The following is an 18,234-nucleotide window of genomic DNA, read 5'->3' as shown; positions in this document are numbered from 1 at the left end:
TTTGACTCGTTACTTGGGTTATTGAAAGGTGCCTTGATCAATTCACTTAAGTCCACCCTTGTCCATGAACCGAAGTCCTTTATCTTCTTGTAATACTCGAGTCCTCCAGACTTCCTTTTAACCCACCACATATGTTTGTCAATATCAAATCCCCACGACACAATCCCAGAACGATCGCCGTATTTATCAGAGAACCCCTTTTGAAGCCCAACAACAAACTTCTACGGATGATCAGACGAAGTTACATTCTGATTTGAGTTTTTGCGAATTAGAGTTTTCTGTATAAGTCTTTGTTGTTGTTCGGCGGTTCTAGGTGGAGCAGACATACATCGTTGTAGACCCGCAGAAGTGTCAATGTCTGAAGCTGGACGAAACTCATCTTGAGCTGTTCGAACGTTCTCGCTTTCCTCAGCACTTTTGAATACATCTCCAAATTTACTCACAAGCCTTTGTTGGAGATCATAGTTAAGGGCAGTGAGGCCTCCCATACTAGCTTGAAGCTCTTTAATCTTGGAATCCTTGTCTGAATTGCTTGCTTCTAGCTCTTGAATTCGGACATCTTTGATAGCCGAGTATTGCTCTAATTCAAAAACCCGTTGTTGCAGAGCATGTATATCAACTGGTGCTTACTTTAATGCTATGCCCTTGCCCTTGTCTTGCAGAAATTTGTCTTGCATGGCAAGAATTTGGGCCACCTTCTCTGACGCACTGGAACTCCCTTGGCCAACTGGATCGGATGGTCCCGAGGGTCTAGAAGTGGATTCAACATGAGTCTCAAAGTCAAAGTCTGGAAAGATATAATCAAATAATAGATCTTGAGAAGGTTGTGGATCATGAACAGGACTTGGTGCCACCTGAGGTTGAATAACTGGCTCAGGTGGTGGAGATTGAGTTAGCGGTGGTGATTGAACTGGTGGTGGTGATGCAGCAGATACAGTTGGAGCTGTTGTTGGTGTTGCTGTTGTGTTGTTGTTTCTGTTGGTGTTGTTGTTGTAGTTGAAGACTCAGTTATCAGGACACCCGGTCTACGATCTCTCTTTCTTCTTTTACGTGGTACGAGACTGGTGTCCGCTTCCTTTTCTAGCTCTTCTTCATGTGTCACAGTGACTGATTAAGGAGGTTTCAATGCAGTCGACTGGAGCTTTGCTTTGATTTCTTCGATCTGAGCGGATGTTGGTACGGGTGTTTCAGGAGGTACATGAGATTCAGTTCTCGCCGTAGATGGCGGAGGACTGTCTGGTTCATCGTCAGAGGATAGTTCGAAGGTCGGTGCAGCTGGCCTTCGAACCGGACTCATGTGCTCCTCAGCAACGATTGATGCAGCTGCAGCTTCAAGATCAGCAAATCTCCCGAATTTTACCAAGGGATGGAGTCCCTGGTATGTAATATTTGTTCCCTTCCTTGATTGTTTCATCAGACCAAAAGTAGTAGGACCCAAACTCTTCAAATCGAGCGTCTATACAGATCTCACCAATTGTGGATAATGTGAGTAAAAAAATCATCTGTAGAAACCTCAGATACATGAGGAACATCTCCTTCTTCTTCCCCTTGAGGTTGCTCATCATCTCATTGAAAATGAATTTGGAGTAGTTGTAATCCCAATCCATAATCAAAGCAACCACCGCGGACATCTGTGTATGACTTATTTCATCAGAACCTCCCTTTCTTCCGGATATGCATGTGAAGAAGGTATGAATGAGGAAATGCCAGTACGGATGGAATAGCTTCTTGATGGCGGGAGGGTAAGCACGTTCGTAGCTCATCCGAGAGACGATCTCTACGATCGCATCCACTGGGTATCTGTAGGGTGATCAGGTTGATCACCAAACAGAAGTACTTCGCGGATGATGGCCTCAGAGATGACCACCGGAACCTTCTGAATGTTTGATTCAATCACCGTTGCTCCCCCTTATCCCCTATGGTTGATGGAAGCATGATTCCAAAAATCCGAGACCATCTTCTTGCATATAACAGGATTTTCCCGAAGGGCGTGTGAAATTCTGCATGTATTAAGCCCGACAATCATTGACTTGAACTCCTGGTGAGCAGGAGGGGGATCAAACATACAGCCAGTTGCATTGTGAGAGTCAGTTGTTTTCAAATGTGCTTGATCAGCCATATCTGCAATAAACGAGTTAAGTTAGATGTTTGGTGACAGAAACACCACATAAGATCAAGAGTTTGATTAGTTTTGAGCATGTAAAACAGTTTGAAGATCAAAAGTAACAAGTGGTGAAAGTTTGTGAAGAAATTGTCATTTTCTTATGTTTTAAGGAAGATCTCGGTTCAGAACCATGGTCTCTGTCAATATTATATTAAGTACCCGAGAACATATTGTTCTTGGGCAACCAAGATCAAGAACCCAGAGATCTCTGATTAACTCAAAGTTCTTTGGTTGACCATGAGTTCTCAGTCAACCTTGCCCGAGAACTCATGGGATCTCTGATGAAACCAGAGTTCTCTGATTGACCAGCCGTTCTCGGTCAACCAGAACCCCGAGAACACGGAGATCTCTGTTTAAACAGTGTCATCTTCCTCACACGAACACAATGAACCTGCAACTTAATCAAACAGTCAAAACCAGTCAAGACCACAAATACACCCAAACCAACCGAAATCGTCATTCAATATATCCTAAACATGTATCCAACAGAGTGTGTAATGTCCAATGATACCATAAACCCGATTTAGGGTTCATCATGAATAGTTTAATTGATTTTGTTTCTCATACCTTGATGATTTAGATAATACACACAATGTATATGAGATGATTGTCCTTTGATGAAAGGTTCTGCTAATATGTTTGTAGAGGAGATATAGGATTTGAATGATTATGATGATAATGATAATTCAAAATCTGAATTATGTCTCTTAAACTTCAATTGTGATCAGATTTGGGCCGCGAACGCATTGGGTCGAGAACACAATTGGGCTTAGAACACACATATGCTCATATCCAAGATGGATAAGTCCATATGGGCCAGTCCCATGCACATACCAACCAGGCCACACATGACCATCCTTCGATTCATGTTTAATAAAAACGATGCCTTAACATGTTCGTCTTAACGAGAGTAACCGTGAGATAAAACCGAGAGGCAAAATAAAATAAAAATAAAATTAAGTAAAATAAAATAAAACACATACATCATGATTTATACAACGATCAGGCTTTTAGTAGTTTTTAACAATTTCGGGATCAGATTTCAGTTTTTCACACGGGACAACACTTTAAGAAAAGATCCTAACATGGAATCATATCAATTAAGATACTTTCACAATGATCCATTTTCTGCGTTATTTTGACATAGTGAAAAGGTTGATGGTAGGTATTTGGAACTAAGTATGACTTTCATTGCGCTAGTGATATGATTAGATTCAATTAGGCATAAAGCTTATATAGACATCACTTATGGACTTAAGATACCCCTTATCTCTTCTCAAAGCGTATTTGGCTTTCCCTAGATCACCCCAATTTGACTCCAACCCCCTAGTGCTTGATCAAATAATTTTCTTTATACAAAAAAAATTTTAGGCTTTAAGGTTAACGTTGGACTTACACGCCATCCGGACTTACAAGCCTTACATTCAGGGTGTTTAGGACTTACTTGAATGCCCCACCCCTGTAGTTCCTTGGGACTCCTTTAAGCTTTTGGAAAACAAATTTGAATGACAATAATTTTCATACATATTTACAGTTTTTAATTTTTTTTTTAATTTTTTTAAGGCTTCAAATGAAATATAATTTTTTTGGTGATCAAGACACTAACGGGCTCGTGTATGAGTGGGTAATTGCTTTTCTACCTATCATTCGGAGAGATTTATCTAGGGACATCCAAACATCTTCAAAATGACCCTCCACAATAAGTTTAGCAGATTTAGTTTATATCACTTCAAACTTTTACTTATCATGGAAAGCTACCATACACATCAATGACTTATCAAAAGCCGTTTTAGCTTAATAACTTCACACGTTAGGCATGCAGAATCAATTTATCTATCATTTTTCAAAGGTTGGATCAATTTTCATTTGAAAATTTTTAAGCTTTTAATAAGCTTTAGCTGAATATTAATATCATTTCCCGATGTTAAAACAATAACTAAAAACCAATACAGAACTCAGCCGCACCGGTCACTTTCAGCCTTTAGGTGAATGGCTATCCCGTTTGTCTACGAGTAAACTACAGGACCAAACACGTAAAGATACATGTCCTTCAGACTTAATTGATCGACATAATTTTAAGCATGCTAAGAAAAACGTTTTTTTTATTAAGCACACACACACACACACTCTTTTTGTGAATATTTTTAATTTTCTCCCCCTAAATTTGTGCAAAAATTTTACCGAAAACTGAAAAAAATTTTATGTACAAATTTATCTCATGTAAGACTCAATCATCAAAACGAAGCATCTTAAGGAATCCCACAAGCACATTGAACCTGGCTGTTCCGACCGGTTTAGTAAATAATTCCGCCACGTTATTATCGGTGTGGACTTGTTCAAGATGAATCAGTTTCCGGTCGTAACAGTCACGAATAAAATGGACTTTGATGTCAATGTGCTTGGTTTTGGAATGCTGAACAGGATTTTTAACAATTGCAATAGCAGCATCATTATCACAAAAGATGGGAGTGTCAAGAAATTCCAAACCGTAATCCAGCAATTGATGTTGCATCCAGATAACCTATGAGCAGCATGAAGAAGCAGCAACGTAATCAGTCTCAGCAGTGGATGTGGACACCGTTTGTTGTTTCTTGCATTGCCACGAGATGAGTTGATTCCCCAAGAATTTACATCCAGCACACGTAAATTTCAGTACCCTTCTGTGTAATCTTTCTCTCCTCCCGCAAAGGAAACATACCCTCCATTAAAGATTTGAATATCATGCAGTTAAGAGATGTCTCCTGTCATGTGCCTGGAACAGCCACTCTCAACATACCATGGTCTGATGATATTCCTCCATAGCTGTTTCTACACGTTGTGCGAGATTAGTTAGTCTTAGGTACCCAGTCCATAGTCGTTCTGGGTAAACCTAGCTTGTTCAAACTTGTCACAGGTTGCCATGACATGTCTTCCTGCTTATCAAAGATCGAACAGGAAGGCTTTGATGACTTGGTCACCGGAGACTTAGGCAACAATCTGTATTTAGGTTTTAAAACTTTATTGTTTGTATAGATGGTTGGCTTCGCCTCGGGTTTGTGAACGGAATACACTATTAACTTTGACCTTCTAAACGATTTTGATTCTGAGGCCCACTTGGGTCTCGGAGTCGAAATCGATTTTCCGTTCCGCTTTTGAACCGAATTAGGCTTGGTCTGATAGGAACTTGACTTGTCAGCCTTGTTTCTCCTCCAATCACCATCAGAGGGCTTTGCCGTATAATACCTCATTTTATTAGAGTTAAAATTCTGTTGGTTAAAATTCCTGTTTTAACTTTTTCGTTAAAAGTCTGTAATATGGAACATACGGGAGACGAGAACAGTTTCTAGAAATGTGACCGGGAATGCCACAGTTAAAACAGGTTTGCCTTGTAACGAAAAAGTTGTTGTGGCCGATTCCCAGTCTTGCTCTGTTGTGTGAATCTGTTTATCTACCATTGGACTTAGTACTGGATTTCTCACAGTTACAAGTACGTGAACTTCCTTCTTTAACAAACTTGGGTGATGAGTATTTATGAAAATTCTTATTTTTATCAAGTTTATTAAAAAGCGGAACACTTCTTTTAGAAGTTTTAGAGAAGTCAGCCACACGATTGTCTTTGCTCTTTAAAACAGAGCCCACACAAACATTTGTAGCAACAGTATCCAAAGCATGCAAATTCAAAGCAACATGAGAATTAATAGGTGAATCATCATCCTCATCAGTCCAATCCTCAACTATTACTTCATCTGCACATGAAATAAACACATTAGAATCGTTCACCCCGGATGTTGATTCAATTATCGTGATTGAACCAACCATAACCTTGTCATTTGTAGTTGACTTACCATACTGCATACATTTTTCCTTTTCTTCTTCTTCCTTGGTAAGAGGAAGACTAGTATAGTTATTATTATATGGAGGAGGAACCATGTTGTACCCAAGACCCACACCCTTGTTCTCTTTCCATTTTAAATGTTTTTCAATCATTGACTCAACTACAACACTAGAGACATCAAATTTCTTAAAGTTGAATTCAGCATTTTCAAATTTATTAGTTAATTTAGCTATCTCCAACTTGGATGCGTCTAACTCGGCGGTTAGTTCAGAAATTTTCTTTTTAGCATCTAGGTGGTGACAACATTTTATGCTGAAATCGGATTGAAGTTTTGAGAAATCCTTTTGTTGTGCCTATAGTTTTTCTTTTAAAGCATTTTCCAATTTCTTAAGGGTAGCATTTTCATATTTAATTCCCTCCATCTCTCTAAGCATATTACTATTATGAATTTTATACAGTCCTACCTTATCAATACATGATTGAGAGCATAATACAGGACTTACCTCGGATGATCTAGAAGATGTGAAGGCTATGAACATACCTCGGATGACTGGCCTAGTGAATCAGAAGCCCACTTGAACAAAATCCAAAGCCCAACTAAGTGAGCCCAATGCTTTCAAAAGCCCGAGAACCTTGAAACTTGACCAAGAACAAGCAAAACTAGCCGAGAACGTTGAAATTTAACCGAAACTTTGAACAGCGGCCGAGAACTTTGATTATTGACAGAGAACTCTGATACTTAACAGAGAACTCTGATACTTAACAAGGAACTATGATTATTGACAGAGAACTCTGATACTTAACAGAGAACTATGCTTATTGACAGAGAACTATCAAATTTTCCCTAGAACCCAATAAAATCAGCCAAAAACTATCAAGGCTCTTGATATGGAAATCTTTGAAGATTTAGTCAAATCCCGAGAATTAAGGAATGTTCTTGATTTGGTAAACATAAAGATAGAATCAAATCCCTAGAATGAAGGGATTTGAATTTAATTCGAAGATTGACCCAAATCTTTTCTAGAAAAACTTCAACAACCTGAAGAACACGAAGAACAGTCTATCTTCATGATCCAGAATTCTTCAACCAAAACACACACCCGTAAATCATCAGTAGAAACCTTGATATCATCAATAACCGAGCCTAGAAAAGGTCTATAGGCTCTGATACCAATTGTAAGTCCCGTGTCGGAGGATCTTGCAATGTGATACCAAATGCACGATGAAATGCGGAAAATAACAATGTATTGATTCAATATGTGAAAGATAATAGCAATAAGAACACACAAGAAAGGCTTCAAAACACACTATTATATAATAGTCGGGTGCTTAAGCCCTTTAGCGTTACAGAATGTCACAGCTTCAATACTAACAAATGACCAACCATTTACAAGGTGAAATGCATGGTATTTATAGACATATACCATACCTAAGCCCAACACAATCACAAGCCCACCGAAAACCCTTTTCGGTTTACAAAAGAAAGCCCAAAAACATATATAAAAGCATAAACCATTTATTGTAGCCCAACAGGTTGAGCCTCTGATTGTTGGACTAGTTGTTGTCGAACCACAAGTTGTTGAACAAGTGGTTGAGCAAGTCTTAAAATCGGTGATCGAGCAAGTTGTTGATCAGGCGGTTGATCAAGATGATGATGATGATGATGAAGAAGAAGAAAAGATTGACTTTGGAGACTCTTCGATGCACGATGTCTATGGTGATGATGATAAATCGAATGATCCAAGTGCTGGAGGAGGTGTTGGTATTTAGGTTATTTCGGGAACTGAAACAGATGTTGATGTATCTCGTGCCGAACAAGCTAATACAGTAGAACTGAAACATGGGGATACATCCAAGGGTGAACAAGTTAATGAAAAACTAGATATTTAGATGTTGAACCTGTATCATCTAAACCTCCCGGCTTATTTTCTTCTACCGGTGTTGAGTTAGAAGAAGGGGAGATTGAGATGACACGAGCATATATAGCACGATTACTTAATGTCACTAAAGAGGAGTTTGTGTTCGATTTTGAACAAGATCTGGATAATGAAGAGAGGAATAGTCAAGATATGATCTTTGTGGGAGAACCGGTATTCGAAGAAGTCTTGGAGAAAGAATCGGTATGTTACGTGAACGTAAGTCTGGAATTTCCAGAATTCGATGAAGATTTTGATGAGGAGATCGAAATGATCAGTCAAGAATTTAACAGTTAGGGGAATCCCATATTAGAGGAGGAAGAGCTTACGAGTGAAACTCGTGATTGTCTCAAGAGACATAAGGTGGAACCTGAAAAGGTATATCTTAAACCTATAAAGTATTACAAGAAGCCGAAAGAGGTGAAATTGGGTAATGTGTTAGTATTGCTTATCTGTTGAAGATTCGTAAGATTGCGGTGAGGAGGGTGTATGGAGTACAGCATTTCAATAGTTTTTGTGAGTTGAAATCATTGTCGTGGATGGATGTTATGGATCTGGTGCAGAAAGAACTTCTCTATTGTCCAAAGAAGGGTCTGGTGAAGGAGATATGGGATTTTATCTTCAGACAATCGAAGTGCAACTTCAAAAGTTGGAATCCTCAGCAGCCGTTCTTACATGAGTCACAAGTGAAGATAGATCCTGAAATTGAAGAGTTGGTGAAAACTTGGAGGTATCGAAAGCTAGAGACTTTGAAGATGATACCAACTTATCCCATGGAGCAAGACATTCACGTCTATTTTTGATGGTGTTAATTGTATTTAATCGGGATGGTAAATGGGATTTGATTGATCCTATGTGGTTGGTCAACTGCTCAGAGAAAGACAGAACACTACCAAAAAAAATGACCAGTAGGGACTATAGTATTAGGGACTAATGTTCCAGTCTCAAATACATAATATCTATGACTGATTTTTTAGTTACTGGTAGTATTGGGGACTGATTTTACGCATCACATATTAGTGACTAATAATTAGTCGCTGATTTTAAAACACCTTATTAAAGACTAAAATTTAGTCGCCAATGTATGTGCGTGATAAAGCTTTTTGAAGGAAAACTTATTGGCTACTAAATATCAGTCTTAATTATATTCTTTCAATAATGAAAAATGATGCAAATTTCTTGAAGACTAATCTTCAGTCTCTAATATAGAGGGAATGTATTAGGGACTGATTATCAGTCCATCATACTTAGTAAACGAGCAGAATTAGTGACTAATATTCAGTCTTGAGCGCCTTTTGGATAGAAAATTACCGGTGACTAATTTTCAGTCTCCCATTATGTTACACAAAATTACTATTTGATGAGAAGTATTAAGGGCTAAAAATCTGTCTCATACATATTTTTTCGCAACCTTATTTTAGAGTGATATTTAGTCTCTGGCATGTTTTGCAAATGGAAGAACTAAGAACATTCTCCTCCAACCCCTTATATTATGTGAGGGGTGTTTTTATAATTTAAAGAGTGATTCATGATGTTGTGAGTGAAGAATTTTTATATTTTTGAAAAAATAGTGATTTTCTGTATATTTGAAAAGTTACTGTTTATCCCCTATAATTTTCTAATATATTTTGAATGTGCTTGTGAGTGAATGAAAAAGAAAAAGTAATGATAAAAGTTATAAAAGTATTATTTAATTGAAATAGAGAGAGAAAATAAAGTAAGTTTTAGTGTAATTTTTGGTTTATAGATAGGGATGTGATGAGAATGCTTTAAGAATTGAGAGTGATATTTAGTCTCCAAATAATTAAGAATTGATATTAAATCTCCAATAATGGATAATGAACCATTTTGAGAAAATATATTAAACACAAAACGAATCCAGATATGGATTGATATTCAATTTTAAACTCCTTTGTATATAGAACAATCATTTTTTTTTATATTTGATAGTTTATGAAACCATACTCCACAATCCACATTGTTATTTGTTATATGGTACCCCTCCAGGAACATCACAATAAAAATTGTCATAAACCCCCAGTAAATAATTTTTTAATTTGTTTGTGATCTTGATATTTTAAATTTGGCAACGGATCAATTTTCAGTGAGTGTAAGATTTTAGCTTTTTGAAAAAAAAAACAAACTACTATCAATATCCAAAGTTCCAAACTATGATGCATCTTTATTAGGCTGTCTGTTGTTGAGCCGTGAACAAGGTGCGCTATCTTCTTCCTTCTACCACATCATTCACGATAGCTGTAGCACCATCCAGTTATGGGGGCGCTGACGGGCCGGCGAATGCTAGCCGGCTCGCTCCGAGTTATTGACTGTTGAGGGGGAATGTTTGGGAAACTGCTCATGAGCAGGAGCTTTAACTATAACAGGGTCAAGTGAGCGAACATAAGCTTTATCAGCGTTCAGCCAATATGATATGGTACAATATTAGAGGATGAATTCAGAGTTATTATTATTATTATTATTATTATTATTATTATTATTATTATTATTATTATTAGCAGCAACAATTTAAGTTGGTGGTGTTAGGGCAACTCCAACCGGGTTCATCATTGAAACGATATCTTTATCAAATAACTCTAGTGTTCATCGCCAAGATTGATTCTTATTATCGATTAATCCAAAACCTTATTTATCTTTTAATTAATTCTTACATTTATTTGATTGTGTGTGACTAATTGCGAATTATCAACCTGGTCTGTTTACTTTTATAATAGTTTTTAAATTTTCTTTTCTTCTGTTAAGAAGTATTATTATGACTACTAAGGTGCATTATGGTGGTCCTGAATCACTTTTCACTATGATTAACTTGTTTGTTGTTATTGGTTTAAGGCAAGATCTAAGTAAACGCTAACATGGAAAGAAACTTGTACATGATGCTGTGTCTTAATTACCAGATGATAACATCCCACTAGGAATTTTTTATCAGGCTAAGACGAATATAATATGAAATTTAATATATTATATGGTATTATATATATGATCTACACGTTAACTTGAGTCATTTCTATATATTTATTTGCATGCAGGATATAGATATAAATAATAGTCAATGGCAACCTATGAACATAACTTGCAAGTTCATCCACCTCTTCGATTTTCTAATATTGAAAAAGGTTTTAAAACTGTAAACTAAATAACATATATGTATCCTACAAAATGAAGTAAGATTATTTGTTGTAGGATAGTCATATATATTTTACTTTTATAACAACACACGTGTTTTAGAAAGTGTACTATAGGGCATGGAGATAAAATTTTCACGTCTTACAAATAACATTGCATTACGTTTCCACATCTTACAAATAAACTATATTACATTTCAATTTTTTTCAATTCATAATAAGTGTTTGACCTCAGCCAGGCCAATAGATATTCTTTAATGCATCTTTCTTTGGTGTGAGATATATAAATGCTATCTTTCGTTAACTATGTCGGTAAATCCAAACAATTTGTTTATACAAATTACTACATGCTACTAGTAGATGATTTCTCCTACGATAATGCAATCATGGATAACCAACATACAAAACCAAGGATTTACGGTCAACATTTCGTCTTTGCTATCCAATGTGACATACCATGTAAAAATGGTGACATCGCAAAAAAATATGTAGTATCTTAGTTCCAAGACTACAAATTCCAACATTTTTATCACTGCCAATCAAATTCAAATGGTATAAAATAAAGAGATTTGGTGTCACACCCCGTTAAACGATTTGTGAAATCGTAAAACGGTAATGTAACAGACACAACTAGTATCAAACACATTGTTCATAAAGAAATATTACTAACAAATTTACAATATATTATATTGTTCTAACATCTTTAACAAACTAGGTGATACAATCAAAACTAGTCCGTTGACTCTTTTACTTCACACTCGCATACTTGCATCAATTTACACAGCCTTGATCACAATCCAAACACATAGCACATAAGCAATATCCGAGGGGGAGTTTGTTAGGACATGAACGTGTATAGCTAGGGTCTTGTATTGGTTTTATTGGTTATTGTGCATCGAATGTCATTGTAGCGCCTTAAGTCATTATGAGACTGCATAGGTTATGCAGCGCATAACTTATGCGTCACATAAACATATGCGCCCCATAGGTAATATCCATGTCTATAAATAGTTGTTGATCTTATGTGCTGATTAGTTTTTGGAGAGAGCTTTTGGTAGTTAATGTAAGTTCCGTGAGAGGATCTTTCAATGTGATATCAATTAACTCGTTGATTAGGCATAAACTAACAACAAGCCGATTCAATAACAACCAAATCAATTATGATTAACACTATGAAACTAGCTTCAAAACACACGTATACTATTACGTCGGGTGCTTAAGCCCTTTGATAAACTTACACGGTGATCGATCAACTTAGACGAACAACCCTAGTATAAACTACATACATTGTATATATAGTTATACTAACCTAGGCCCAAAACATACAAAAGCCCACTGAAATCTCTAGATTTCGGTTTACATAATATAGCCTAAACTAAGCCCAACATACAAAGCATAAACCACAAAATATAGCCCAACATTCTCCCCCTTGGTTTATCATCATCACTCATGCTCAAGTATGTCAGCGTCAGCTTCCTTATGTGTGCCTGCCCATAAACCTGTACGAATAATCGATCTCACCAAACTCGTATACTCCTTAGCTGCTGGCTCATAAAGTGGTTTAGCTGAAATCTGCCGCTAAGTGTCTTGATATCTTTCTCACCAAACTTCAATAAATCTCTTGGATCCACGAGACGGTACTGACCCTTGACTAGCCTGATGATCATTGTAGCCATTTCCCCATCATACGTACAAAACGTCATTCCATCAAGAGTTCCCTCAGGAAATCTCTTGGTGATCGGAATTGACGTTACCTTGTCAGTTGGCGGCAACATCACACTCATCATCGGCTTGTTAGTGTGAGGATCACGAACACCCTTTGCCTTTTTAAGAAATGATTCTGTAGTAGGCATGTCGGGAAACCCACGGTTCACTCGAGTGCTCAAATAATTCCAGAAGTTTTTGGCCTTTGAGTCATTGTTCGGGTTGTGGAAAGGAGCATGAATTAAATTTGTCAAATCAACCTTCATCCATGATCTGAAACTTTTCATTTTCTTGTAGTACCTAGTGCCACCTGACTTGCGTTTCATCCACCACATCTCTTTATCGACATCATATCCCCACGCTAGAACTCCAGAACGATCACCGTATTTATCAGAGAAACCCTTTTGCAATTCCACAACAAATTTCTCATGGTGATACGAGGATACAGCATTATGATTTGAATTTCTTCTAATCAACATCTTGCTCATCAATCGTTATTTCTGTTCATCCGTATTTGGTGGAGCAGTCATATATTTCTCCATCGCCACAGACGTGTCAATGTTTGAAGTAGGGTACTTGTCATGATCAATATCACATGATCAATATCAGCAGCACTTCCAAACTCATCTCCAAATTTTTTAACAAGCTTTTGTTGGAGGTCTAAGTACATTGCAGTAAGACCACCCATGCTAGCTTAAACTCTTGAATCTTTGAATCTTTGTCTACATTGCAATCTTCAAGCTCTTTAATGCGAACATCTTTCACGACCGAGTCTTGCTCAAGCTCAAAGACTCGACGTTGCAATGCCTGAACATCAACGGGTTCAGCTTATATAGCAATCCTTATTTCTGTTCATCCGTTATTTCTGTTCATCCGTATTTGGTGGAGCAGTCATATATTTTTCCATCGCCACAGACGTGTCAATGTTTGAAGCAGGGTACTTGACATGATCAATATCAGCAGCACTTCCAAACTCATCTCCAAATTTTTTAACAAGCTTTTGTTGGAGGTCTAAGTATATTGCAGTAAGACCACCCATGCTAGCTTAAACTCTTGAATCTTTGAATCTTTGTCTACATTGAAATCTTCAAGCTCTTTAATGCGAACATCCTTCACGACCGAGTCTTTCTCAAGCTCAAAGACTCGACGTTGCAATGCCTGAACATCAACAGGTTCAGCTTATATAGCAATCCTCTTGCCCTTGTATTGGAAAATTTTGTCTTGCATGGCCAACATATGAGCTATCTTGTCAACTGTACTTGAACTTTCTTGACCAATTGGGTCAAACGATCCCGTTGGTTCAGTGGTGGGATGAATATAAGTCTTAAAATCAAAATATGTGTAATCTCTCCAAAGATCTGTTCTTGAGTTTGTTGAGCAGCAGTGGAAGGGCCTTCATCTGTCTGAACATCAATAGTAATGGGCTCAGCAACAGTTGGTTAAATAGTTGGTATCACCCCACTAGGCGGCACACCCGGTCTCGGATCTTTATTTCGTCGCTTACGTGGAATGAGAGCGATGGCTGGCTCTTCTTCAATCTCTTCTTCAACTTGTGTCATAGTGACTAACTGAGGAGGCTTCAATGCAGTCGACTGGAGCTTTTCTTTGAATGCTTCGAATTCTTTAATCTGTTCAGTAGTAGGTACTGACTGTTATACCTGGTGTTCGGTCTCCACAGGTTGTGATGGAGAACTATCCGACCGTCATCATCGGACAATGACTCAAAGGCGGTAACGTGCCTTTAAGCAGGAACCACATGTTCCTCAGCCATAGCTGCACCCGCAACATCAACATCTGCCTCGGACTTGCCAAATCTTCCAAACTTGACTAACGGATGAAGCCCTTGATAGACCAATTTGGCTCCCTTTCTTGATTTTTTCATTAAGCCAAAAGTGTTCGGACCCAATGCCTTCACGTCGAGCGTCTCTACATATTTGATCAGATCAAGATAATGGGAGTCAAAAATCATCTGTAGGAACCTCGGGTACATCAAAAACATCTCCTTCTTCTTCCCCTTGAGATTGCTCATCATCTCATCGAACACAAACTTGGAGTAATTATATTTCCAGTCCATGATCAGAGCAACTAAGCCGACATCTGGGTGTGGCTGATCTTGTCAGATCCCCCTTTGCGTCCTGAGACACACAAGAAGCATGTGTGAATCAGAAACCTCCAGTATGGATGAAATAACTTCTTAAAGGCTGGAGGGTAGGCTCCCTCATAACTCATTCTTCTCATAACTTAAGCAACGGCAATAGTAGAATACTCTGTAGGATAATCAGATTGATCACCAAACAGTAGTACATCACGTACAATAGCCTCAGAGACAATAACTAGCTTCTTTTGAATCTTTGACTCAATGACAGTTGCTCCCACAGCGTCTCTTGGATTAATGGAAGCATGATTCCAAAAGTCTGTTACCATCTTCTTGCAGATGACAGGTGTTTCTCGTAAAGCATGAGAAATCCTGCATGTATTCTGCCCCACAGTCATCTACTTGAACTCCTTGTGAGTAAGAGGCAGATCAAAGAGGCATCCAGCGACATTGTGAGTCTCAAAAAACTTCAGTGGTGCTTGATCAGCCATGACAGCAACAAACGAGTCAAATAAGTAATACATTCACTTAAATTTATAATCAGTTATTTTATGGAATGCAAGTAATTTGTTGAATGGACAATTTGACCATGTGACAAGGACAGAAAACATAACTATGAATAACATGATCTTCATTAATAAACTTGTTCAAATTATGTTAGTGATTATATGATTAAAACTTCTTTTTGGTTCAATGAATGAGTTTTTTCGGTTCAATCAAGGAGTCTTCAGTCCCATTTTGGGAGATTTCTGTCTAAGTTAGGAGTTTTCGGTCTAGTTTAATGTTTTCGGTCCAAATAATTTCAGAGACACCGAAAACCATGAGTTCTCGGTTGACCAAACGGGTTCTCGGTCAAGGTTTGACCGAGAACTCGTGAGATATCAATTGAGCCAAAAGATCTCTGGTTTGACCAAGGATATTCGGTCAACCAGCACCGAAAACCCTTGGATTCAACATCTTCATCTTCCCAAACTCGCCAATCACCATTGATGAATAACCTGCAACTTCAAGAAAACTCATAACACAATCAATTAGCCCTAATCATTCACAATGAGCATATAGACGAGACATATCACACACTCCAATCATTCCAAAATGACCCCAATGGCCTCGTAACCATGATCCGAAAATCAATTTTGGTTAAGTTCTATTACCTTTTAATGCTTGACGAAATCAAGGTGTGAATGTTGATTAAACGATTTGGAGTTTTCCGGGTGTTTGACTATGAGGGTTTTAAGATTTCCGCAAGTTTGAGAAAGATAACCAAAGATACACCAAAAACTTGTCTTTTAAACTTCAGATATGCCATCTAGGCCGAGAATCCAGATGGGCCGATAGCATTTTGGGCCAACAGAATAAGCCGAGAACACAAGAATTATGAACACATTGGGCCAAACTGAGTGGCCCAAGAGCATAATTAACAAACATCAAACTTCATGGGCTAAAGAACAATCTCAATCCATGTTAAAAACAATTTCTTAAGGCATTTGTTTCGACACGAGTAAACATGAGGTAAAAATTAAAAATAAAAATAAAAATAGAAAAAACTGAACTAAAATACAAACAATTTAACCACCCGTCCTTCAGAAAATTTAACATATTTAGGGATCAAATTTTAGCTGTGTTAAACAAGCAACTCTTTTATGACAAACCCGAACATGAAATCATATTGATTAAGATGCTTTCACAATGATTCATTTTCAGCATTATTATGACATAGTGAAAAGGTTGATAGCTGGTAATTAGAGACTTAGCATGATTTTCATCGCATCAGTGATATGCTTAGTTTTAATTAGGCATAAAGCTTGTATGGACATCACTTATGGACCTATGATGCCCCTTATCTCTTCTTAAGGTGTATATGGCTTTCTCCAAATCGCCCCAATTTGACTCCTACCCCCTAGTGCTTGATCAAAAGATTTTTTCTATACAAGAATAATTTTAAGCTTTAAGGTTGAACTTGGACTTACATGTTGTCCGGACTTATAAGCCTTACATTCAGGATGTTTAGGACTTATTTAAATCCCCACCCATGTAGTTCTAGTTTGACCCTTTATGCTTTATAAAATGAATTTTAATGATAATACTTTTCATATACATACACAAAAAATTTTTATTTTTTTATTTTATTATTATTATTTTTTTTAAATATAATATTTTGGCGATCAAGACACTAACGGGCTCGTGTATTACTAGGTAATTGCTTTTCTCCCTATCATTCAGAGAGATGTATCTAGGGACATGCAAACGTCTTCAAAATGACTCTCCACAATAAGTTTAGCAGACAAAAACAATTTATCTATCATTTTTCAAATGTTGGATCAATTTTCATTTGAAAATATTTGAGCTTCTATAAGCTTTTAGCTGAATTATCATATCACTTCCCGTATGATAATTTAGAAGACATTTTTAGATTCAATCGCCCCAGTCACTCCCAGCCTTTAGGTAAATGGCTATCTCATATGTCTACAAGTAGACAATGCGACCAAACATATATTAATATATGTCCCTCAAACTTAGGTAACCGACGTACTTTTCAGCAAAATAATTAAAAACGGATAGTTAAATAAAAAAGAAACACTTTTTAAATTCAGTCACCCAAGTCACTTTCAGTCCTTAGATAAATGTCTATCCCATAACTCAAATATTAACAGCAGGACCAAACATAAGAATATGTCCCTCAAACTTGAGTAACCGGCATAGTTTTAACCAACAGAACAAAACATATATATTTTTTTATAATAACATACACACACACACACTCTTTTTGTTATTTTGACTTTTTCTCCCCCTAAATTTGTACAGAAATTATGATAAAACGAGAAACAATTTATGTATAAATTTTACCTCAAAAATACTCAGTCTTTGAAACGTAACATTTTAAGAAACCCTACAAGCACATTAAATCTGGCTGTTCCGACCGGTTTTGTAAATAAGTCCGCCACATTATTATCAGTGTGAACTTGTTCAAGATGAATCAACTTCTGGTCGTAACATTCACGAATAAAATGAATTTTGATATAGATGTGCTTGGTTTTAGAATGCTGAACCGGATTTTTAACAATGGTAATAGCAGCATAATTATCCAGAAAATAGGAGTATCAAGAAATTCCAAATCTTAATCCAGCAATTGATGTTGCATCTAGATACCCTGTGAACAGCAGGCAAAAGCAGCAACATACTCAGCTTCAGCAGTGGATGTGGATACCGTTTGTTGTTTCTTGCATTGCCATGAAATGAGTCGATCTCCCAACAATTGACATCCAGCAGACGTAGATTTCCTGTCAATATCATCACCTTCATAATTGCTGTCAGCAAAAGCATATAAATAAATTCTGAGTTTTTGGGATACCAAAGACCTAGCTTTGGTTGCCCTCTCAGATATCTAAAAATACGTTTAA

This window comes from Bidens hawaiensis, unplaced genomic scaffold (assembly GCF_021521415.1).
Source record: "Bidens hawaiensis isolate Kalapana, Puna unplaced genomic scaffold, B.hawaiensis_p1.1 tig00000905_1, whole genome shotgun sequence".
NCBI lineage: Eukaryota > Viridiplantae > Streptophyta > Magnoliopsida > Asterales > Asteraceae > Bidens > Bidens hawaiensis.
Note: the sequence above shows the minus strand (reverse complement) of the source record.